The sequence below is a fragment of the Rhinolophus sinicus genome, linkage group LG06 (assembly GCF_036562045.2).
Source record: "Rhinolophus sinicus isolate RSC01 linkage group LG06, ASM3656204v1, whole genome shotgun sequence".
Lineage (NCBI taxonomy): Eukaryota > Metazoa > Chordata > Mammalia > Chiroptera > Rhinolophidae > Rhinolophus > Rhinolophus sinicus.
In genome coordinates, this window is record NC_133756.1 from 928020 (window position 1) to 951192 (window position 23173).

The window sequence follows — 23173 nt, forward strand, 5'->3', positions numbered from 1 at the left end:
GCTCATCCATTGCCCAGGAGGCTGTGCCAGGGCTAGATGCCTGTCATAGCTCTCCTCAAGAACTCTCAACACCTCCCCACCCCCTCTGTGGGACGCTGCAGCTGCAGCCACTGTATGTCAGGCTCAGACCACTTAACATGCAGCTCCAGCAACATCAAGCCTTTGGGCATGGGCAGGGCCCAAGCATCTGTCTCCCCAAGACATGGGCAGAAGCAGCAGGAGGGCCTGGCAGGAGAGGGCAGGGCGAGGCAGCTTGAGGATTCCAGCAGGGTGGCCTGAAGGCGGGAGGCTCCTGGCATCCCTGGGCATGGCCTGTTCCCCTTGTCCTGCCTGCCCTCTGTTTGGACAGAGAGAGACTCATTATCTAGTTAGATGCCAGGCAGTGAGAGGGGGAAGCTAATTATGCCAGAGCTGGCTAATTAATGCTGCCTTTCCTATTAACATTCTCTAGAGTGCTCCATTTCAATTAGACAGTCTGTCCGGGAAGAGAGGGGGCTGCTGTCAACCCAGAGAAAGTGAGGAAGAGAGGGCGAGGGGAAGGAGAGAGACAGAGACAAAGAGACATGACCTGGGAGAGATCAGGGAGAGAACCAGAGAGGAGAGTGGCACTGGGTGGGGGAAGACAGAGACCCAAATAGGAAACAAAGAGATTAACTGAGTGAGCAAGGGGGTCTGGTGGTGGGTGGGAGAGGAGGAGGGCACAGCAGAAGACTTGAAAGGGAGAGGCCTGGAAGGGGTGGGAACTGCGCCTGTAATATGCAAGATTCCTATCAATGAAATAATTCAACTTCCTCTTTGCGGTACCCTAAAGCATGCTAACTGCCAGGCCCAATCCGTATTAGTACACACTCCTGAGTGTGAATCAGAGGTCGCTCAGCCTCACTCCACCTCCAAAGGTCAAAACCAAGTCTGCACCGGGAGGTGGGGGCCTGTGGGAGCCTCCGCCCCATTCCCAGCCTCTGAGGGAGGAAGCTGATGGTAATAGGATGGAGAGGGAGAGGGGCCACTTTGGCACTTTTTCTGGGACTATGTCCAGCCTGCCTTTCAGGGGGTACAGTTTAGAATGTGTTGGTGTGTTAGGGGGTCAAAGGCCAGGATTCTGGAACTCAGCAGCCCCTCTATCCCATTGCTACCCCACAAGGAATGTCACTCCTTTTTGCACGTGTCCAAATCTAACGCATCTTTCAAGGCCTTGCTCAAGTGTCACCTCTGCCAAAAAGCCTTCCCAAATCTGAACCCCCACCCCCAGCTGCTTGTCTAAGCTTCTCACCACACTTTGGGAGTAAAAATTACTTAGGGATGGAGAAGGAGAGGCAGTATAACAGAGTGTTAAGGGCTATGGTTTTGGAGGCAGACAGACTTGGGTGCAAATCCCAGCTGTATGAGTTAAGGCAGGCAGGGTAACTTTTCTGAGCCTGACTTTCCATCTGCAAAATGGGGCTAACAGTACTTACCACGGAGGTGTTGGAAGGGTGATATACACAGCAGGCTGACAATAGTGCCTGGTAGGTATAAGTGCTTGGGAAAGGACAGCTACTGTTTTTTATAATCTGCTTCCCCCTAAAGTCTGTGAATTCCTAAAAGACCCATGTGGCACGTTGTATTTGCCAAAGATTTCATCAACAATATCTCCCATTCCATATGCTTTTCTTATAACGTGACTTTGAGACTTCTTCCAGCAAGAAGTAATGTCTGCATTCCTTCCCTTTGAATCCGGGTGAGCTTATAGCCACAGCAGAAGTGGTGCTCGGTGACTACTGAGGCTAGGTAATAAAGATGCAGCTTCCACCTAGCTCTCCTGGGACACTCATCCTTGGAACCCAGCTGCCATGCTGTGAGGAAGCCCAAACTAGCCCGTACAGAGTCCACAGGTAGATGTTCCTGCGGACACCGCGGCTGACAGGCAGCATTAACCCCTGGGCACGTGAGCTGAGGCCCAGATACTGTGGAGCAGAGCTAAGCCACCCTCTCCTGTGCCCTGACCTGCAGAGTCCACGAGCGTGATACACTGGTTGTCATAGATCACTGAGTCTCAGGACGGCTGGTTACGTAGTAGTAGTAATTGCAACAACTTCAATGGAGCCCTGTCTGATACGTGTGACTCCGTGCCCTGGGGACAGCATTTGCTGAATTTAAGTGACCAGAAAATTGGCCACAGCCATTCTGCCTTTCAGTGAGAGCTCCACAGCTGGCTGGACATGAACTCCAAGGGAACAAGGACTTGGCTGTCATGTTCCCTGCTGGGTTTCCATGGCCTAAAATACTCCTGGAAGGGGTCACTGCTTGGCAGATATTTGTTGAATAAAGGAAGGAAATGGAATCTCTGAAGAATCTGGGTTAGGTAGTAGATAGCACTTTCCCCTGTACTGAAGTCAGATACCAAACAGTGCAAGCATATGGCAGAGAGGGTGGTTTCTTCTGCCTGCAGCGGGAAGGGTTCTGAAGAGTATGAAATGGACAAACAGGAAGTGGACTGGATGGCTTCTTTGTCTCTCAGTCCACTCTCCCTCCCCACCCCCATGCCTGCCTTCTCAGCCCACCCTTGGAAAGAAAAGCTGCCACATGGGCCATCACATAAGACTGGTGGTGGTCGAGTAACATGGCCCCATATCCTCAACTTTCTGTGTGGCCCTGGCCATGTCCTGTCCCCTCTTGGGGCCCTGTCTCTCCCTCTGGCAGTAGGATGGGAAAAGCCCAGGTCCCTTCAGCTGTGACACCTCCAGAATCTCCAAGGAGCCCAGTTTGCAGACCAAGGAGGGTGGATGCCCTCGGAGAGATCCCACCAAGCTGAGTGAGGCCCGCTGGTGGGTGGGGTCTCACTCGGATGCCTCAGCTGGCATCCACCTCCTTAGGCCCCCACAGGACAGACGGGCAGCAAACTGCAAATTTGTTTTCCTTTCTCAAATGACGGGAATTGATTAGCTTATCAAGGAGTTCCAGCTGCTCCATGGAAAGAAGCTAAGGGTGGCTCCTCTGGTTTTTGTCATTGGCTCAGACAAAGAGCCTGAAGTAGGACGAAGAAAATGACCTCCCTTTAGGGTGGGCCCGTGGCATATGCTCACGCTTGTGACTAACACGCATGCTCTCTCGCTCTCTGTCCCTCTGTCTCTGTCACAAACACATTCAGAGGTGGTCGAAGTTAAACTCTGGACCTCCCAGGCACCCATGCACACATTCATGGAACAAGGTACCCTACTCTTGGGAAAAGCAAGTGGGGTGCCTGCCTGAAAGGGAACAGCAGACTCTGGAGAGCCTCGGAAGGAAGAACCTGGGCCAGTTTCACGGGCCAGGCTTGGGGCAACTCAAAGCTTATTTACAGCATAACACTAATTTTATAACAGAAACATAAATCCACATATATGCGCATTTGTTAAAAAACCATTAACAGTGGTTATCTCTGGGAGGATTGTGGATGATTTTTATTCCCTCTTTTATACTTGTCTATTTCCAATTTTTCTACAATGATCAGGTAGCCTTACTTTTAGAAGCAGAAATGAATGCCTTTAAAAATAGAATGTGTGTGTATGTGTGTGGAAGGGATTTTGCTAACAGTCTTCAACTCTTTGAGGAGTTCCTATAATAGGCACAGGAGGAGGGTTCTGTCCTCCAAGGAGTGAAAACAAGGAGTGTTGGCTCCGCTTGCAGCAGGAGAGATCCTAGTTAGAAAGCAGAGGACTTGGGAGAGAGGGAGTTGGCAAATGACCAGCAGGTACATAAGTGTGGAATCTCCTGTTCCCCTGAGATGGGGGGGGGGTCTTTAAAATGAGTAGGAAGCAGGTCACAGCCATCGGACCCAGAAGAGACACCAGAGCACATCTAGTCCAACTCCTTCATTTTACAGATGGGGAAACTGAGACCCCGCAAGGAGAAGGGACTTACCCAAGGTCATGTTTCAGTGGCAGAGCCAGGACTCTTGGCTCAAAGGAGTGTTCCATCTGTTCTATCACCGGAGTCTGGGAGTTTTTGGCAGCCCCAGGGAACCACCAGACCTGGAGATGATATGTGGACCCAAAGAGCCAAAGTAGGGCAGCTATGTTTAAGGTCTAAGGGAGAAGTCACAAGCCAGATGGACTTGCCCATCTGGACAGGATGGGGCTTTGGTGGGAGGTGGTGCTGCCTCAGAGACACGCCCAGCTTCACACTGGGGCCTCCTCCTTCTCCAGACCAATCTGCCTGCAGCCCTGTTTACAACTTCTCTCCTGTCGAAGGGTGACAGCACCCTTCCTTCTTCATTCCTCCATCCCAGCTAGACTATTAAAATGTAATCAAAGAAATCACATTAGACATGCAGATTCGACTTAAAATACATCTATGTATATATATACAATTTAATGGCAATTAGGAGCGAACCAGCTTTTCTTCCTGTCTTGGGGTGTTTTTGCCTCCCTGGTTCAGCTTTGGTCCTTGGAAACATCTTGGGGTGTCTGACTCTCCTACCCTTGGGCTGAGAGGTTTGGGCAGAAGTTGGAAACGACATATTTTGAGTTGAATAGCTTTACCCCTAACATGCTAAAGTGGGAACACTGTGTCTTCTGCTTCCTGGTTATGTGTCTGCCTGCTCCTTTGGTGAATTCAGCTCAACCGAAGCAGAGAAGGCAGGAGTGGAAAGAAGGGGGCTCTGTCCCTCCTAGGTCTCACTGTCCTAAGTCCTAATACCCCATCTTCTGAGAGTATACCATCCCTCAGATGCCCTGGTTCTGTGCCTACTAGACAGAACCCCAAGTTCTTCTTGGAGACCTGGGCAGTCCGTCTCAGGTCAGGAAGCTTACAAAAGCATTGGAGACGTGGTGGTGAAAATGAGGCAAAAGCTCCACTCACTCAGTGCAGAACCTCATTAAGAGAATCATAATGTAATAATTAGCTGTGTGTCTACCAGGTGCAAGTACCCTATCCAGTCTCTCTTGAACTCACATTAGTCCTGCAAGGGAGCATTATGAGCAACCCCATTTTACAGAGGAATAAACCATCAGAGAGGTTAAGGGACTCCCTTGTGATCACACAGCGAATAGTAGTGGAACTAGCATTTGAATCTCAGGCCTACGGATCCCAAAGCCTAATACATTCTTTTCACTATTCCAAACAGCCCTTGAGTTCCCTGAGAGCTGAGATGTCAGTCAATACTCATTGAAGACACCTACTGCTCTTTCGCAAGCCTGCGAGCCCATAAGGCCTGAAATCACTCAAGTCTCGGTAATTCTGCTTTCAGTAGGTGAGGGTAAGGTGCAAAGGAAGTCTCCACCAGGTTCAGGAGTCTGCCTTCCCTTCAGTGGGAGCGTGGGTGTGATGGTTAATTTCACGTATCAGCTTGACTGGACCAGGAGTGCCCAGACATTTGCCCAAACACGATTCTGGATGCGCAGACTGAGTGAAGCAGCTTGCCCTCCCTAATGTGGGTGGGCCTCATCCAATCAATTGAAGACCTGAATAGAATTAAAAGGCTGAGTAAGAGGGAACTCTTGCTGCTGACCACCGGAGCTGAGGCACTGGTCTTTTCCAGCCTTCAGACTCAGAGTGAAACATTGGCTCTTCCAGGGAACTTGCTGGCTTCCCAACAGAAACTTACACAGTAGCTCTCCTGGGTCTCCAACTTGCCAACTGTACAGCTTGGACACCTCAGCCTCCACAATCACGTGAGCCAGTTCCTTTTATCTACCTACCTATCTATCTCATCTTTATACATCCTATTGGTTCTGTTTCAATGGAGAACCCTGACCAATAAAATGGGGTATAAAGCATCCCAGAGGGAAAGTGGGGGTGAAACAGGGAGCCCCCTCCTAGCAGCTGGGTCCTAGGAACCTCCTAGAGTTTTCTCCCAAGAAGCCCCAAGTCCTACTCAGAATCTCAAAGGAAAATGGCAGCAGAGCCAGGAAATGCCCAGTAGAGGCAGGGGCGTGGCTGGGTGACTGGCAGCATATGTCTGAGTCCTTCCCTCAGCAAGAAAATCCTAACCCTACTACCCTGTGCCCCTCCCCAGCCCTGAGGAAACCTGGCTTTGGGGCTGCAGCTAAGGTAGGCACCGGCACCGCCTCCCATCAGACTTGCTGCCCCCTAAGGAATACCATCCTTGGGGGGACTACATGTGCCGGCAGAGGGCAGGAAATTCAGAGGGACACACATGACCATTCTTCCCCAGCAAAGAAAATCTGGGCTTATTTACTGGGAGCCCCGGTGGGGGTGGAGAGGGGAGGGTGTTAGGTGGGGGTTCTGTGGTAAGCCTGCCTAGCCCCCTCATTTCTCAGAGGAGGGCAGGCTGCAGGAATGCCTCCCCGGACTGATAGCGGGTGAGGAAACTGTGGGCGCCAACTCGTAAGCCCAATAGCTCCATATATGTCAGGCAAACAAGCTTTGCTCTAGTCGATATATCACCCGGGGAACCGTCCCAGCCAGCACCAGAGGAACGCAACCTCAATGGTCATGACAGCCATTGTCACTTTGCCCTGTTCCGTGTATTCTCTGTCTAGTGTGCTCAGGGAAACAGAACTGGTCCCCCAACACTAAGAGGACAGCAGGTACTGAGAGCACCAGGGCCGGATAGTTTCTGAGGGGGCAGAGGGAGCTAAGCATGGATTTTTGTCATCAGATAGACCTGGCTTCAAACCCTGGCTCTGCCACTAGCTGGGTCCACTGGGCAAGTCTCAGTTTCCTCATTTGTAAAATGGGGATAGTGACACCCCACTTGCTGAGTCATAGCAGCTAACATGATCATTAGGAGCTTCACAGATGGGAAGAGGCCCAAATCTGGCCCTGGCTTGTGGCAGGTCTGCAAGTAGGCCGGAGCTGACTCTTTCATTCTCTGCCACATCGGTCATCAGACTTGATGTGGACCAGCCACCAGGTGTACTTGTTAAAATGCAAACTCTCGGGCCAGATACCAGATACAGCCAATCAGACTCAGGGGCTCGGGGGGCGGGGCCCAGGAATCTGTATTTAGACCACCTCCCCACGTGGTCCAGGACCATTCTCCCGCGTTCCCAGTGACTTCCTCCAACAGGTGATCTAGACTTCGGCCTTCCCCACTGGGGCTCACACTTGCTGCTCCACAGGTGCCCCGTCCCCTGGTCCTAGGGATGGACTCAGCCTCCTGGATCTCTGTCCAGGCCTCACTCCTCGAAGTGCCTCTTCCTCCAGCATGGGGAGGAAGAAATGATGGCATTTGGGCCAGGAATAGGACTTTATGTCCAAGAGGGGGACATAAACAGACCACCCAGATCTGCCAACCAGCTCCTCCTGGTGGGGCCAGGCAGCAAAAGGAAACAGACGGCCACGGGCTCACTATCTGCCAGGCCCCATGCGATGGGCTTGGGTGGGGAGCTGCCCATCCACCGAGCACTGCAGCACTGGGCACGTTACTTATTTATGTCACCTCTGTTCTAGCCTCAGCTCTACAAGGCAGCTTGCAGGAATAGCGCTGGGATCTGAGCGTCTGCAGACTGGAGTCGCAGCCCATCCTTTTAGCGACCGTGCTCTACTGACAAGAGGAATTCCACCCCAACTGACCCACTTTTGCCCCTTCCTCCCCACTCCTTTCCACCTGCACAACTCAGACCTCACAGCCCAGACCCATCAGGCCTGGCTCCTGGCACCCACCAAACAGCCTTGCCTTTCTGAGGAAAAGGCAATAAAAGCTTCATAAAACCAGCAACGCTTACAGAACCTGTAAAATATAGCGAGGCCCCCAAACACCCCTGGCCTGAAGGGTCAGAAGGTTCCTGAAACCCTTCAGTGCCTTCCTTCACCAACCTGTCCAGGCTGCAGCCTCCTACCACCTCTGCCCCACCCCCAGGCCAAGTCCTGGCTGCTCCCTGGAGTTCAGTGTGGGCCGGGAGGACTCACTGGGCCTAGCAGCCAGTCAGCTCCCCAGCTCCCAGCTTGCTGCACTAATAAAAAAATAAAAAGATCCCCACAAAATAAGACCAATAACCGTGGCCATAAAAGCCAAATTGGATTCTTTCCTGGTTGATGAGCTCGGGGCCCTTGTCTCTCTCTGAGACCCGATTAACAAATATGTAAAACAATTCCCCGGGCATCTCTGCATCTATGGCTCCAGCCAGCTCCTCCTGGGAGCTCAAGCTCAGGGCACAGGAGGAAGCGGAAGCAGGGGATGGGTTCCTGGGGCAGCACAAGTGGCCCTGGAGGCCGAAAGTAGGGACCTGCCCTGCCATTGGCCTGCTGTGTGACCCACAGCAAGTCATTTAACATCTCTGGATGGATGGTCTCCCAGCTGGGGAGAAACGCTCTCTATAGTGGGCTCCCTTTCACCCCTATTCATAAGCTATTATATGACGGGGTGGGAGGCACACAGGGTGAGTCCTGCTGTCACAGCAGGAACCGCTGAATAGCCTGTGCTGGATGCTATCAGCTTTGCTGGGACACAGCAGGTGGCCACCTGTCTGTCAGTTTTTAGCCCAGGGGAAAGTTATCCTTGCTCTCCCCACCACACCAAACCCCATCTAGGGGTGCAGGGATAGCGCAGGACTCTCCTCGGTCCCAGAAGGAGAAGCCTGATGGTAAATGGGAAGCTAAACCATAGAAAGGCACATAATGCAAAGTGCTTAAGCCCCACAAGGGGCCACCATGACTGATCTGGGGTGGAGACTTGGGAAAGGGCTGTACCCTCAGCCTCATCACCTGGAAAGAAAGTGAGAAGCCTTAGGACTGAGAACTCGGGGCTCCCCGACCCCTGCTGCCTGGGATTGTGGAGGGCCACAGAGGCCAGCACTTTGAAAGAAGCACGGCAAGGAGATGCTGGAGGCTGCTCAGGCCCTTGTGTCCCCAAACCAGAGCCATTTCTCTTCCTGTCCACTGTCCTCTCCTGATGGAAGATTGAATGACATTGCATCTGTGCAGCGCCTTACAGCTTGTAGGCTCACTTCTGCATAGGCTCTCTGGCCTTAGGAATTATTTCCAATCTGCAAAAAGAAAACTGAAGCTAAGAAAAGTCAAGGGATTTATTTGAACCTGACTTCTGATAAGCTCAGTACTCTTCTCACTTAGATTTTATTTGAGTCTTACATGCTTGGAAACTCCCAGAGTTCTAGAGCCAGGCTCTTAACCCCTGAACACATTCTCTCTCTCTCTCTCTCTCTCTCTCTCTCTCTCTCTCTCTCTCTCTCCCTGCCCCAGAGTCATTCTGGCCACAGTCTAGGCACAGCCCTCGCTGTGTGGCAGGCTCTAGGGAAGGGAAGAGAGAAGAAGCATCAGGGACTGCCATCCAACTTCACCATCTTGGGTGTCCAGGTAGAGACGCACCAGGTAGTACCTGCACAGGTCACTGGCTATACTGCTGATTGACAGCTCAGGTGTATAGTGGGAAGTGGGTGTCAATCCAGGAGGTGCGGTCAGGACCCCTTAGCACCTGGGGTCGGCATAGAGGCCCCTGCTGGGCGCGGGCGTGTCTGACACTGGCCCTCAGCCTCAGCCCATCCTCCATGATGGTGCAGCAGCCTAGATACTGGAGTTGAGGGTCGGTGCTGAGCAGCTGGAGCAGAGGGCCCAGGAGGAGAGCAGATCCTAAGTACCACCCCCAACTCTGTTGCCTTTCTCATACAATGCTTGGGGGATTCAGGACCCCAGGAAGTAAGAACTGCTACCCTTGGCCCCAGAGGCCAGGAGAGACCCAATGAAGCTCCCTGAGCTCAAGAATCCCAGGCCTCTCCTGTCCTACCTGCTCAATGGAGCAATGTTATCCTAAGTCTAGTGGGAACTCCCCTAGTCCTTCCACAGCAATGGGGCTCTGTCTCCCATTTGCTTGTGACCTTGGGCAAGTCCTTCCTCCTCCCTGGATCTCAGTTTACCCGTCTGTCAAAAGGGAGGGCTGGATTCAATGAGCTTTCAGGTACCTTCCCAGATCCATTATTGGGAGTCCTCAAAACATCAGACACAGAAGTGTGACAAGAGGGAAGATGCAGTGACTTAGGGCTGGAGGAGCGGCTGGGAAGGTGAAGTGGGTTGCAGGTTTCTCAGGGGGTGGGGGCTGCAGCCTCCATCAGCTTTGCAGCCGCACAGATTCCAATCCCGGCGTGGCCAGGACCCAGAGAAGGACCGGGACCACAGGGCCCAGCGGGACGGGCTGGGGTGGGGCGGGCAGTGAGAGGCAAGGCTCAGTGCTTCGGCCTCTCTCTGCCCGATCCTGAGCTGCAGGGTGTCCCAGGGGACAAGAACAGGCCCCTTCCCTTTGTCAGTACTTGCAGTCTGCTCAGGTCCCACCAAATCAAGGCCTTTGCTGTTGAAGTCCATCAGCCCCATTCACCTATTCATACATTTACCAATTCCTTCATTCATTTATTCATTCATTCATAGTCTTCATTCATTCACTCGTTGGTGCTTGCTATATAAAATAAGGAGTTTCTGTTCAGTCACCGTTATCTTAATTTTGTGATGCCTTGGACTCCTTTCCTCTGGAAGGCTCTGTGAACCTTGTCACCCCAGATCCATTCTCATGCTCATGAGTGCCCAAGAATGGCTCTTGGCTGACATGTCCCTGTTCACCAAGATTCCTGGCTCTGCTACTCTGGCATCTGATCAAATCCACCAGAAGATAGGCTAGGAAAGTCAGGAACCCTTGCAGGGAACTTGCAACAGCTACTTGCCTGCAGTGCTTTTCACCAGCCAGCCTCCTCCCAGCTTCCCAGGCTGAAGACAGGAAGGAGGGAATTTCTCCGTCTGCGGCTGACACTTTCCCAAAGCTACTGATTTTTCTCTAGCTTAGTCTAATGTCTCGCAGGCCTGGATTACACAGAGGAACCATCACTGACATCCTACCTTTGTGAAGTCACAAGACGATGCTTTAAAACTAGTGGCTCCTTTTCAACCAGAAATTTCCCACATACAAACATGTCCAGAGGGATGCAAGTCTCAGCTGTGTCTACATGGAGTGAAAAGGGGGAACATCTGGATGAAAGCCAGAAAAGTCCTGCCAGTCTGCCAGATGTTGCCCACATCTGGACATCGGAAAAGGGATCTGCTCGGTTGCTTGGCGGTCAAGAAACAGTCAACCCACATCACCCTGTCAACTGGGATGCAGCTTGAGACCATGCATACGAATTACCCAGGTTCCTGAAGGATCCAAAAGGTATTTTGGTGTCAATCATGCTCATCCTTAAAGACCCAAATCAAGTTAATATAAAGGCCAAAGTGTGAGCCTCAATCACTGTGATGGCTGTGCTCACAGCATCTGGGGCCAGCTTGCCTGGGTTTGAGTCCTGTCTCCACTGCTTACTCGCAAGCGGCTCAGTCTCTCTGTGCTTCAACTTCTCACCCTTCAAATGGAATAATAATGCCAATGCTCTCACAGGACTGGTATGAGGCTGGAATGATAATACCTATAAAGTTCCAAGCCCAGTGCCTGGCAGGTAGTGAACGTTCAAAATATGTTGGCCATTATTCTAATCATCGTTATCATCAGGTGATCACCCTGCAGAACGCTCTCAGCTAAGAATGTGACAAATCCTTGAGGACAGGGCAAGGGCCCATGAAGCGGGGGGTGGGGGGGACACCCGTTAGCCACCACTGTCCCAACTCTGAGCCCCATGTAAGCTGCCTTCCCCAGAGACAAGAAGATCACCATATTCTCCTTCACGGCAGGAGTGGCTTCCAGCTGGCGGCCATATCTCCTTTATTAACAAGGTTTGGCAAAGGCTGCATCGTGCAGGTGCCAGTATGTGCGTCGGATGCCTCAGGCAGATGTCGGGGCAGGAATGAGCCTTCCCTACTGCACCCTCTCCTACCAAGACATCGAGCTGGGCCGAACACCCAGGTGTACTGCGGGTACCACGCATGGGTAAGTTTCCTCCTGCCCCTGGAACGACCACTTGTCCTCTGAGTCGCCGTGGACACCTGGGTCTACTTCCGGTGGGAGACCTTGGTGACTCATCACTTATCATCTCTCACCTCCTCTCTGGGCAGGGATGGGAGACTCTGGTGAGCTCTACAAGGACAGCGACGGAGCCTGTGCCACTTGTGTATATATGTCTAGTGCTTGGCACACAGTGGGGCTGCTCAGGCAGACACTTGGGATGGGGGATTGAGGAGAACGCTTTTTTTTTTTGGTAGAGGAGGTTTAAGCTTCTGGACATTGTCTCCTGGGACATCGCCCCATGGTTCCAAAGAGGGTCTCCTCTAAGGGACTTGTATGGCTCCTGCTGGCATCTAACTCCAAGCCAGTCTTTCCCATCATCTCTACCACCTACTCGTTCCCAATGGTCAAGCTCACCGCATACAACAAGCCCCTCATCTGCCACCCAATGGACCTTTGCCCAGGTTCCCAGTCCGGTTCCCTCAGAGGGAGGAAAAAAGGTGGGGACCGGATGCCAGAGTCAAGGGCATGGCCGCATTCTGCATGCCTTGTAGGGCCTCTCCCCTGAATTCAGGGAGAAATACCCAGACCCTATGTCCCCCAGGGGCTGGTCCCAGGACCCTATGCTGGGTTTCTTCTTTCTAGGTTTTGGCAGAGACACAGCTTCTGCCAACACAAATGCCAGCAAGAGTGACAAGGCCCAGAGGTGGAATATAAATAGCCTGCTGCTGTCCATCAGCTTCTTCTTCCCTCGGCTTTGCTTCCAAACCCTGCGCCCCCAGAGGAAACCTGCTAGTGGGGGCTCTGCAGGGCCCTACCTGCCTCTTTATTAGCTGTGTGACCTTAGGCAGGCGAGACAACTCTCTAGTCTCAGTTCCCTCAATTGTGAAGTGAACTAAGAACACCTTAGGACTATTGTGGGGGTCACATCAATTAATCCACGTAAAGCATTTAGCGCAGTGCCCAGCACATGGCAAGTGCTCTGTGTTTGCTAGTGTCATTCACGATGATGACTAGGTGGGGACCTGGGCAGGTCACCAGGCCCAGGCTTGATGTTGAGGGGCTGTGGAAGAGAGGACCTGGGCAGTGAAACCCAGCTGCATTCTCCTTCTGTGCTTGGCAGGGAAGTGTTTGGTTTACTGCCTGTATTGGTTCAACCCCCTTCCCTGGGGCATTTGGACGCTTCTCACACACTCAGGGAGGCTAGCCCGGCTACACGGCGTGCCAGTCTGGGATTATGAGATTCAGGTTCTGCCGCCCACGTGCTATATGATGCTGGGCAATTCCTCTGCCCTCTCTGAAGTAACTTCCCATCTGCAGAGGCCTTGTGTAGCCCCGACCTCTTCAGGAGTTAAGTTACCTTTCATAGTCCAAGCCTATTGTGGGGCTCCCACCTGAGCCCATCCACTAGACAGACAGGTTCAGGTTCTCATGGCTGGAAACAGAGCCTCGGATGCAGATTCAGGCCTAGCCCAGAAGCCTCAGGCACCCATCCTGGGCCACTGAGAGGTGGCCAGAGCTAAACTCAGGCGACAGTACTGCCCCCTCACCCCTGACCCAGGTGGCAGAGGAATTTACATTTTTTTGAGAACCATCATGTAAATGGGTTTCTTCACACACACACCAATGATTGAACGAATACCAGAAATCATGCAGAGTATTGGGCAAAATAGGGGCTCGTTTCATTCAGATCAAAATCTGATCCCAGCTTGGTCTCTTCTAGCTGCATGGCCTTGGGCAAGCCTCCACTTCTCTGAACCTTGGTTTTCCCATATGTTACATTGGGATAACAGCCCCTGTGCCATGAGATGGTTGCAAGGTTAAGTGAGATAGTACATTACATGTTTAGCATATGGCACATACTAGGTACTCAACAAATGCAGCTATTCTCATCAGTATTGTCACTGTCAACCTGCTGCTCGCATTGTCAGGCCGAGGACCAGAGGCCATCAGCCTTGTCTGGTGCCCATTTCCAAAGAGCTCTGACCACCACACAGACACGTAGTACTTAGAGGCCTCCCTCTCTTGTACCTCCCAGTGGGTAAGGAGCCGGAGCATGGCTGGCTGGCCTTCCGGTGGCCAAGCAGGGAGTGAGCTCGCCGGGGGAGGCTCTGTCACCTTCCCTAGACCAGTCCCAGCAGCGTGCGTGCCTCCAGCCTTTGTCGAACAGCTGGAGCATGAGCCACACTGTCTGCCGTGAAATGCGACTTTTGGAAAACATGCATATTTGTGAGTTGATACATGTTTCTATTTAGGGCAGACACTGCTCGCTTTATTTATTTTCCCTGGGCTTTGCGTTTGGAACTCAGCTTGGAAGGGTGTTTTGACAGACTTTGACACTGCGCCTGGCCCCTCTGGCAGGAGATGCACTGGGGTGGGGGAGGGTGGGCAGGAGGAGGAGGATTTCAAATGACAAGCCCTCTTCCTCAGCTGGGACTGACCCACAACCGGACACCCCCATCTCACTGTCCCAGCCTTTGGTTTCTCCACATTTGGGTGGAGGAAGGAGTACAAGAGCTTCATGTGGGGAAACAATTTCAAAAGGGGGAAGAGAACCAAAGAGGCCAATCATTGACCAATTACGATGATGCTACCATCATTATCAACACCAATAATACTATCAACCACGCTGCCACCATCACTGCCATTGTAGGGTGCTTATGTTTCTGACTGACAGTGGGCTGGCTGTCTGTCCTTCAGGAAATCACCTCATCTTTCAGCATCTCACTTTTCTCATCTGTAAAGCTGATTTTTGCAGTACCCAGCTCATGAGGCTTTGGGAAGTGGCTGCTTAGCCAAATGGTAGTGACAACTGGCCAGCTGCCCACGGACAGCCTACCTGGTGGAGTCTCAGAGATTTGGGGCTGTTTCCCAAGCCCTACCCACGAGGCAGGGCCTCTAAAGCTTCTTTGTGGTCATTTACAATCAGCCCAGAGTTGGCCGTAAGGGATGAAGGGTCTTAGATAACTCTATCTGCCTTTGAATGACCAGGGGAGTGGAAGGGGAGATGGGGAGACAAGGGAAACATGTCTAAGTTATCAGAGAAAAGGGCTTAAAGCATGATCCCAAGGTTCTAGGTGTCAGGAGATCCAGGCTGAAGCCCCTACTCATTCATTCATTCACCAAGCAAAGCATCCACCAGCAGAACCGTTCACGGAGACGATATACTGAAAGTAGAATCAATGCTTGTCCCAATGGAGACTGCATTTCAGCTGTGTAACCTCAAGAAAATTACTTGATATCTCTGATACTATAAAGGAAATCATCAGAACATCCCTTGTTCAGGGGACAGGAAGACTTCACCAGTGGTGAGTGCTCTGAGGAAGGGAAAGGCACCATAACCTCTGGGGTTAGAACGACAATTTTCAGTCAGACCCACACTCAAGAGACTCATGAGTCAACGTTCGCATTATTAAGGCCAACAAGAGACTCTGAAGGTACCTCAGCCAGCCCTGTCCCTGTACAGATGAGAAGCCCGAGGCTCAGAGAAGGGAATTTGCTCAAGGACAGTTGGTCTGCGGCCAAGCTGAGACTGGGACCCCGCTCTCCCTTCTTGCACTCCAGTGCGTCTTCCATCACATCACACTGAAATAATTCCTCCTTCAAGCTGGTTTCTGGATTTTAAGGGCAACAGCAGGAGAGGTGTCAAAGGGCAAGCCAGGGCACAGGTACCAGAACCATCAAAAAGCCAAATCCACAGGGAAATGGGGATGGAATCACTTACTGTGATTCCAGAACCAAGGAATCCTGGCCCCTTGGAAAGACTGTGGGGACTCTGGCACATCTGGCCCTGGAAATTTTTTGGGGGAGGAGGCAGAAGCTACTGAAGTCATGAGAGGAAAGGGGGGAGCATCAGGTTAACAAAAAGAGCAGTGGAGGTGCAGAGTCTGCCAGGAGAATGGAGTCAGCTCCCCCTAAGGGTCAGCTGTACCCACACAGTCATAGACTGACTGAAGGAAAGTTGGGGAGAGGGTGAAGGCGACTAACTGGGAAGGAGGAATTGGTAAAGACAAAAAAAAAAAAAAAAAGGAGGATATGTGTGTGTGGGTGCACGAAAGATAAACATGGGGGAGGAGAACAGAGCAGGGAAGCAAAGATACAGAAAGTGCAAGCAATGAATGATGCAGAGAGACAGGGACACAGACCCTGGTCGTAGATTTGTCTGGAGTAAGGTCTGAAGAAAGCGTGGGGTGGTGAGCTCAGCAAAATGGACTCTGAGCCTAAACCCAAGATTCTGTAAGGCTGGGCCCGCAGCTTCACTGGGCCAGAGCCTCCTCCCTCCATTTGGCCTATGTCCTGGTTCCTGTCCAGATCTGCACTGGGGTGGGGGGAGGGTCTGCTCTGCCACCCTCTGCTTCCCCCCAAGGAGCAGGACTGTGTGTGGGGGGAGATACATGTGTGTGTGCACGAGAGGGCACAGAGCCTGAGCAGCTCTACAAGTCACTATGTACCCCTGTGGGCATCCTGCGGAGAGCTCTGGAGTTTGGGGCTTATTCAGGTGTCTGGAGACAGCAGGACCTGGAATAAAGCTGCTGTCCCATTGCTGCTGCTTGTGGGAAGATCTGGGCTTGTCCACGTGCGTGTGCATCTTCCCTCTGTGTGCAGATTGCCTGGACCGTGGGTGGACGTATATTTGCGTGAGTGGACTATGAATCTGTCTGGGGACTGTTCGTGGGTGGTCTGTGGAACTGTGTGAATGGGGTACACGCGGGGTCCGTGGGGTACACGCGGGGATTTAAGTCTCCAAGGCCGCCCCCCCCCGGAGCTGTCCGCGGTGCTGACCTGGGGCATGGAGGGGAGGGGATCTGCGCCTGGCCTCAGGAGGAACTGCCCGGAGCTGGCGCTGGCTTCCACAGCAGAGAGGGGCCCAGGAAAGGAAGCCTCCAAGGAGGCGCCTTCCTGGCCCAGCTGCGGGCCCCCGCCCCTGGGGAGTTGGGAAAAGTTCTCCCAGGGGCGGCGTTGACTCGTGGGACTCAGCGCCACTCGCGCCAGGAATCTTCCCCCATCCTCAGCACCCCCACAGCCCACCCCACCTCCACCCTCACTCGCATTCTCGCATTCTCGGCAGTGCCCGGGGACTCTCTCGCGCTCGTCTTCCATCGCACGCCGGGTCTGCCCAAGAGCTCCTGCGCACCCCACTGGACCTGCAGCCAGGTTAATTGGGCCCCAGGACTCGGAAAATGTCCCGCTGAGAAATAAGTACACTCAGGTAGGGAGTGGATGGAGAGGAGGTCATTAACCTTTTCCAGTCCCCTCCCTTCGCTCTAGCCCGGCCAAGAGCCGGACCGGGGCGGGTTCAGACTGACGCTCAACTTTTATGGAATCAGTCATCCCCCCACAGGGATGAGCAGCGGACCTGAGGTCGGAAGCCTCCCCGGAGGTCGGAAGCCTCGCGGTTTCTGTACATCAAACTGGCCAGTGCAGACCAAGGCTGCTTGGGCCCGCTGGGAGTTGGTGTGGAGCTAGGGACCCGCAGTGAGGGGCAAGCTCTGGGCTCTGCCCACCACCAGCCGGCTTTCCTGGGGTGGTGGGTTCCGAGGCCCGCATCCCAGGCTTGGCGAGCGAGAGAACTTCACACACTGCCCTGCGCAGGCCAGGGTGGGGGCGGCGCAGAGGACTTGCCCTGCTCGTCCGAGCAATACATCCCCCAGCCCCAATCCGGATGGCGCCCAGCGGCCGTCGCACTCACCTCGGCTGGCCAAGCTGAGCTGGCTGAGCCGCGGGCGCGGAAGGGAGGCGTGCCGAAGGGGCCGGTGGCAGAAGCCACCTGGCCGTGAGGACTCGTCCCCTCGCGGAGTCGTAGGGAAAAGCTCTTCAGAGCTGCAGGAGGCCGGGGTTCCCCCCGCTCCGCTCCAAAGCACACGGACGGCGCACAGCCTGGTGAGAATCCACGTCCCTAGCGCTCAACCCCGAGCGCTGGGCTCCACCGCCTTTTATTCGCCGCCCGCCTTTGTTTGGGTCCCGGCTCCTACCACGGGATGTGGGGGTGCCCCGGGCAGGCTCTGGAGCCGCGCCCCACCCCCAGCACTGGCACCTCCGGTTTAGGCGCTGCCTGGCCTTGTGTCAGTTGTCAGCGAGGGCCCGCGTTCCGCCACGCACTGGTGTCTGCGGAGCCCAGCGCCAGGTGCCACCGTGGGCTCCACTCCCCCTGCGGGAGTCGTGCAGTGGTACAGTCGGACTCCCACTGCTGGCTGGCGGAGCCTGCAAGCCGCGCAGCGACCCCTGGGGGTCAGTCTCCGCCTCTGCAAAGGGCCCTTCCTGGCTGGGCTCCGGCCCTAAGTTTCCTAGGATCGTCTCCCAGTCCACCCAGCCTTGGCTGGTCACCAGCCTCCTGAACATTCGAGGGCATCCTCGGATCTCCTCCGGAGGGAGCTGCCATGCCCAGGCTCCTGTACCGTCCTTTCCTCCCTTCTCTATTCACCTCTTTGGCACCAGAGACCAGAGCCATGCCAGCCTCCCTGGGGACCAGACGTCCTTCCAGCTCTGGCACACTGCCTGACACCCCCGGTCGGAAGGCTACAAGAAGAAGCTGGGGAGCCACAGACAGTGCCTGACCCATTTCTCTCCTTCAGGGCTCAGAGGTCATTGTCACTGGTGACACCCAGGGAGAGGCAGGGGGATACCTCTATAGAGCATCAGCAGTCAGGCCCTCCCGCCCCCACCGCTGCAGGACCGAGGTGTTTTACTTATGGAAGCCAGAAAGAAGGGAGGTCATTGCTACTGTTGTGTGAGGGGTGAGCAAGGAGTTTATCATATGTCCTCAGAGTGTGTGCTGAGGGAGGAAAAGAGAAGACAGAGAGATAGGTGAAACACAATCTCTGTCATCCGGAAGTCCCAGCTTATAGGAGAAATGAGAACACAGGAGAATTCTAAAATGAAACACCAAGCTCCATACCCACAGACAGGTGCTCAGCCCATGTTAGTTTCCCCAGCCCTTCTTTTTCAAAAAGGAAAACTAAATTGGGGGCACCTCTAACTTCAAGGTGCTGAGTGGAGCTCCCACTCTCTCTGGTGTGCAGTCCCCATGAGCTGTACCCACTGTCTGGCTGCCAACTGGATACATTGGTATTTATGAACCTGGATGCCTTGAGCACTTATCTCTGCAGAAGCAAATGGTCTGAGCCAGTGTCCCTGCCCCAGCACTCACTCCCCATATGCGCAGGATTGTCAGGGGAGCAACTGCCAGGCTGGCCAAGCCTCTCGGGGGACTCCTAGCGGGTCCATCTGGCCTCAAAGACATTAGGGTTGGGAAGAGCTTCTGGCATGATGGGTGCTACCCTGGGCTGTGAGGAGAGCGAGAGAGACAGGAGGCCTCTCTCGAGAGGTGGAGAGTGTGTGTGTGTTACCGCCCTTAGATCAGAGGCCACGTCTGACATCTAAGTACAGAGGAACAGACCCGGCATCGTCCTGCAAACTTCCACTCCCTTTTGTCATATCCCAGCGGGAAGGCAGAGAATATGTAGCATGGAAGAGGGTGGGAGGGAGAACAGGAAGAGATTTGTTTGTACGGGAGTAATAAGGGAGACACAGAGAGCGTTCCCAAGCCCAGCTGAGAGCAAAGGGCTTTCTTTGCTGGGTGAATGGCTTACTCTTTTCAGTTGGTTTGAAAGCTGCTTTCAAGAGCCTCCTCAAAGTTCTCCAAGGCTCCCGCACTGTTCCTCTCAGTCTGACAAATCCACAGGGAGTGCCACTGATGTGCCCTATGATGCTGGGTGCCACCCTCAGCTCACACCTGGGGACACAGCCCCCACTCCCCTAGGAACTATTTTTAGTAGATTGGGGTCCTGGCTTTATGCTGCCCCGCTGGCCATTGCTGTAGCCACCTTTGCCACACCCTTCCTGGAGCCCTCTCTGGTCTCCCGAGAGTTCCAGGTGAGCTCTAGTGGGGGTTGGGCTTGCTCTGCCCTTGGTGGGGGACCTTCTGGGAATGGAGGGGGCAGAGGCAGAGGCCCAGTGGAGAGGGGGAGGAGTTGGGGAGTATGGTACCCAAGAACACTGGAAAAATGCAATTTTCCTAGGCCATCAGCAAGGTTTTAAAAATGCAAATGGAACTGGGCCTTTGAAATATGCCTGCCATAAAGTGGAACCGTGATGGCAGCGGGAGCTGGCGCGGGTATAGAAAGTCATGAGAATCCTCCTCCTGGGGCCTCATCCTCAGACTTCCTTCCCTCCACTTCCCACTCTGCCTGCAGGACTCCTGTTTACAGGGGGCCTGGGAATGCTAGACTCAGGCCCAACCTGAGGGCATCCCCCGGAAGCCTTCTTTATCTCCAGGTGTTAATTAAAAATGACTCTGATGGCCAAATGATCTGCCCAACTAAAAGGCTGCAGAAAATAAGATTCTACATCCCATCTGGTCCCCCACTCCAGTGCTGTCTGGTGGAAGTTCTTCCTGGGTCTTATTTCAATGCCTCTTGGTGCCGATAAGAGGCTTCCCTTATACCCTGTCTGGACGACTAATTGAAAAGCCTTCTTTTGTAAGGGGATTGAGCTATAAAAGGCTGCTCTGTCCTTAGCTCCCATCCCTTTATTTTTATTTTCTCTCCAATTATGCCTGAAGCAGAACCTCTGAGCTGAGCCTGGTCCTACCACCACCAGTAAAGCCATATATCTGTTCCACCTCTCACCAGCTATGTGGCCTTGGAAAAGTCACTTCACCTTGCTGAACCCCAGTCATCTCATCTATAAAATGGGGATGGTGACAGTACCTATCTCATAGTAGTGGTTATAAAGAGTTTATTAAATGAGATAATCTCAGTACAAAAATACCCTTTAGCACAGTGCATAGCATAAACCAAGCTCTTAATAAATACTAACTCCTCCTCCTCCTCTTTCTTCTTATCTGCTGGCAAGAGACGACCTAGAGGTGACCATAACACCTCTTACTTCTTATCCCCACCCTGGTGAAGGAGGACGGACCAAGTCCTCCCACCAGATGGTTGAACAGCTGAAGGGAAAAGTATATGAGGAAAGGTGGGGTATTTATCTTTAAAATACAGTAGATTAAGACCATTTTTTCATTGTTCTAGAATCAGGGAACAGAGTAATTACATTTATAAGTAATTCTCTCTTCAATTTGCTAACACACTGACTTTGGAGCTCTTGGTGCCAACCTCCAATGTCACCTCTTCCAGGAAGCCAGTGAGTAGAGGCAAGTGAATTGGGTATGCTGAAGAGAGCGCTAGATTTAGATAACTGAGTTTGATTTTTCTATGTGCCTTTTACTAACTGTATGACCTTGGGCAAGTCACTTCATTTCTCTGAGACTCTGTTTCCTCAGCTGCAAAATGGGAGTATAATGACCTCTGCCTATAATATGCCTTCAATTATCTTTTCAGCTGAGGTGGAGCACAGATTTATGTGTGATAATTAATTAAATAGATATGTATATATGTACATATATATAGTAATATGTATATTTATAGAGTTATATAGTTAGAGAGATGATAATAGAATGATCAATCCCTATTTCCATGACTTTCCTGATTGGTTGTAGCAAGTTAGTGGAAGAGATTGGGTTGGACCCAGGCCTCCCACGTTTTAGTCCTGAACTTTTTCCAAGTCACCATCTTTCCTCTCCCCAGCCCCATTCTTCCTAGAGCTCTGTTCAGGAGGCAAGTGTGAGTTTATGCGGGGGGGGCAGTAACTCAAGAGAAGAGAGAGAGGCCTGGGGAAAGGTGATAGTGCCAGGCTGGGGTGGGGTGCTGCAGACAGAGTCTGGGGGAGGCCAAACACATGGGAGCCCTCTACTCGTGCCTCCTCCAGAATTTTGCAAGCAGCCAGGCCTAGCATTCCTTTCTCAGCCTTGCCTGCCTCCTCTAAGGAAGCAGGCAGCCTGCACCAGTGAATACAATTCAAATTATTAATTGCCTGCAACAATTAGCCCCAGCGCCTGGTCCTGCAGACACCCAGGCTCTGAAAGAGGGAGCCAATTACAGCTTTATCAATATTCACACTGCTGCATAATCCTCTCCCAACAAGACAGTGTCCTCATCCACCATCTATGTTTCTAGGGGCCTTGTTCTGACCCCAGTATCTGGAGAAGACCAAGTTTTGCTGAAGCCTCCAAGAGTGAAAGTCAATAAAGGGTTAGACTCTGAGGGGCATTTCACATAGCAGGGCCAGAGTGCTGGAAGGGAAGAGTAGGGACCCGCCAAAGATCTGGACAGTGTGGCATTAGTCAAAGACCGTCCCATTGTATGGGAGAGAATATAAACTCCAGTTGAGGGCTTTAAGTAGATTCCTTGAGGATCTGATTGTTAGGACTGGCTTGAAAGGCAAGGTCAGAAATACCCCAAAAGTTCTGGTTTTAACCTAAGCTCAGTCACATACTAACATTGTGACTTTGGGGAAATCCCTTCTTATCTCTCAGCTCATTTCCTTCCCTATAAACTGGGGACAGTGGCCACACCTTCCCAAGGAGGGAGATTGTATGCATAGTGGGTGGCACGGAGTGAGCTGGAAATCAATGGTAGCTATTGTATTCTATATGGAAAGAGCCCTGGAAGGAGATTCCATGCTGCCTGGGTCCCCTTTCCCTTGGCAGGGAAGTAGGAGTGTGGGGCAGTGGAGAACAGGGTAGATGGGGAGTGAAGAGATCTACATGCTGGCTCCAGATTTGCTCTATCTTACACCGTAGTCTTGGTGCCCTTCCCACTCTGGCCTCTTGTTCTGACCTGACAAATGAGGACATGAGGCTAGATGAGCTCTAGAGCCCCTCTAACTGTGGTCTTCCAGGGGAATATGGGCAGAAGGAATTAGTTTAGAATAGGTGGGAGGCCATGGGGAATATGGACTTCCCAATTTTTCAAAGGGGTAAATGTGTTGGATCAGCTGGAGAACATGAAATCAGTTACATAAATAGTTAAGCCTAAAGTCACAAATCTGTTGGTTCTGCATCAGTAAAAGAAACCACAGAGATAGGAAGTAAAGATCATCACTTGGGGGTTCAAATCTCCCCAGAGAGGCTGGATAGAAGTCCCACGCGTGGTCCTTGTTTCAGCACCTCGGACAGCGGCTGACTTTGCCCTCCTAACCCTCCCCTGGGCCATGGTTGAGGTGACGGCAAAGAGATGAGTGAGGAGTACGGATTTGACCAATGAGTGGGAGCCTTGGAGGTGGTGTGATGCTTGGCGTGAGTAATGCTGAGGGTCAAGAGTAACTCAGTTACACCTGGTGGAGGCCTCTGAGTGGCCCGTGGAGCTGCCCAGGCATTAGAGGGTAGAGTCATGTATAGGTCCTGTCTCCCGGCCCCTCCTCAGGAATCCCCATGGCTCCTGGCACACCTGCCTTTGTGTGAGCTCTCCCATGACTCAGCATGGAATCCCAACCCCATCGCCCCATCTTGCCCTGCCCCTTTGTTCCTCTGGCCTCGGCTTC

The 23173-nt window shown here is 52.7% G+C and overlaps 1 protein-coding gene across 5 annotated transcripts in view; it reads right to left on the bottom strand.

The window, feature by feature from the left end:
- The window catches only part of DISP3 (dispatched RND transporter family member 3), a 53485-nt gene that overhangs the window by 25985 nt on the left and 4327 nt on the right, over positions 1–23173 (bottom strand). The window contains exon 1 of one of the 5 annotated variants that reach the window (XM_019746791.2): positions 17484–17703. The exons of 3 other annotated variants lie outside the window; for them this stretch is intronic. The gene's annotated coding sequence lies outside the window, so the exon portion shown is untranslated. Of the gene's footprint in view, positions 1–17483; positions 17704–23173 lie in introns of those variants that run through there. One more of the 5 variants, XM_019746792.2, reaches the window with a different exon arrangement.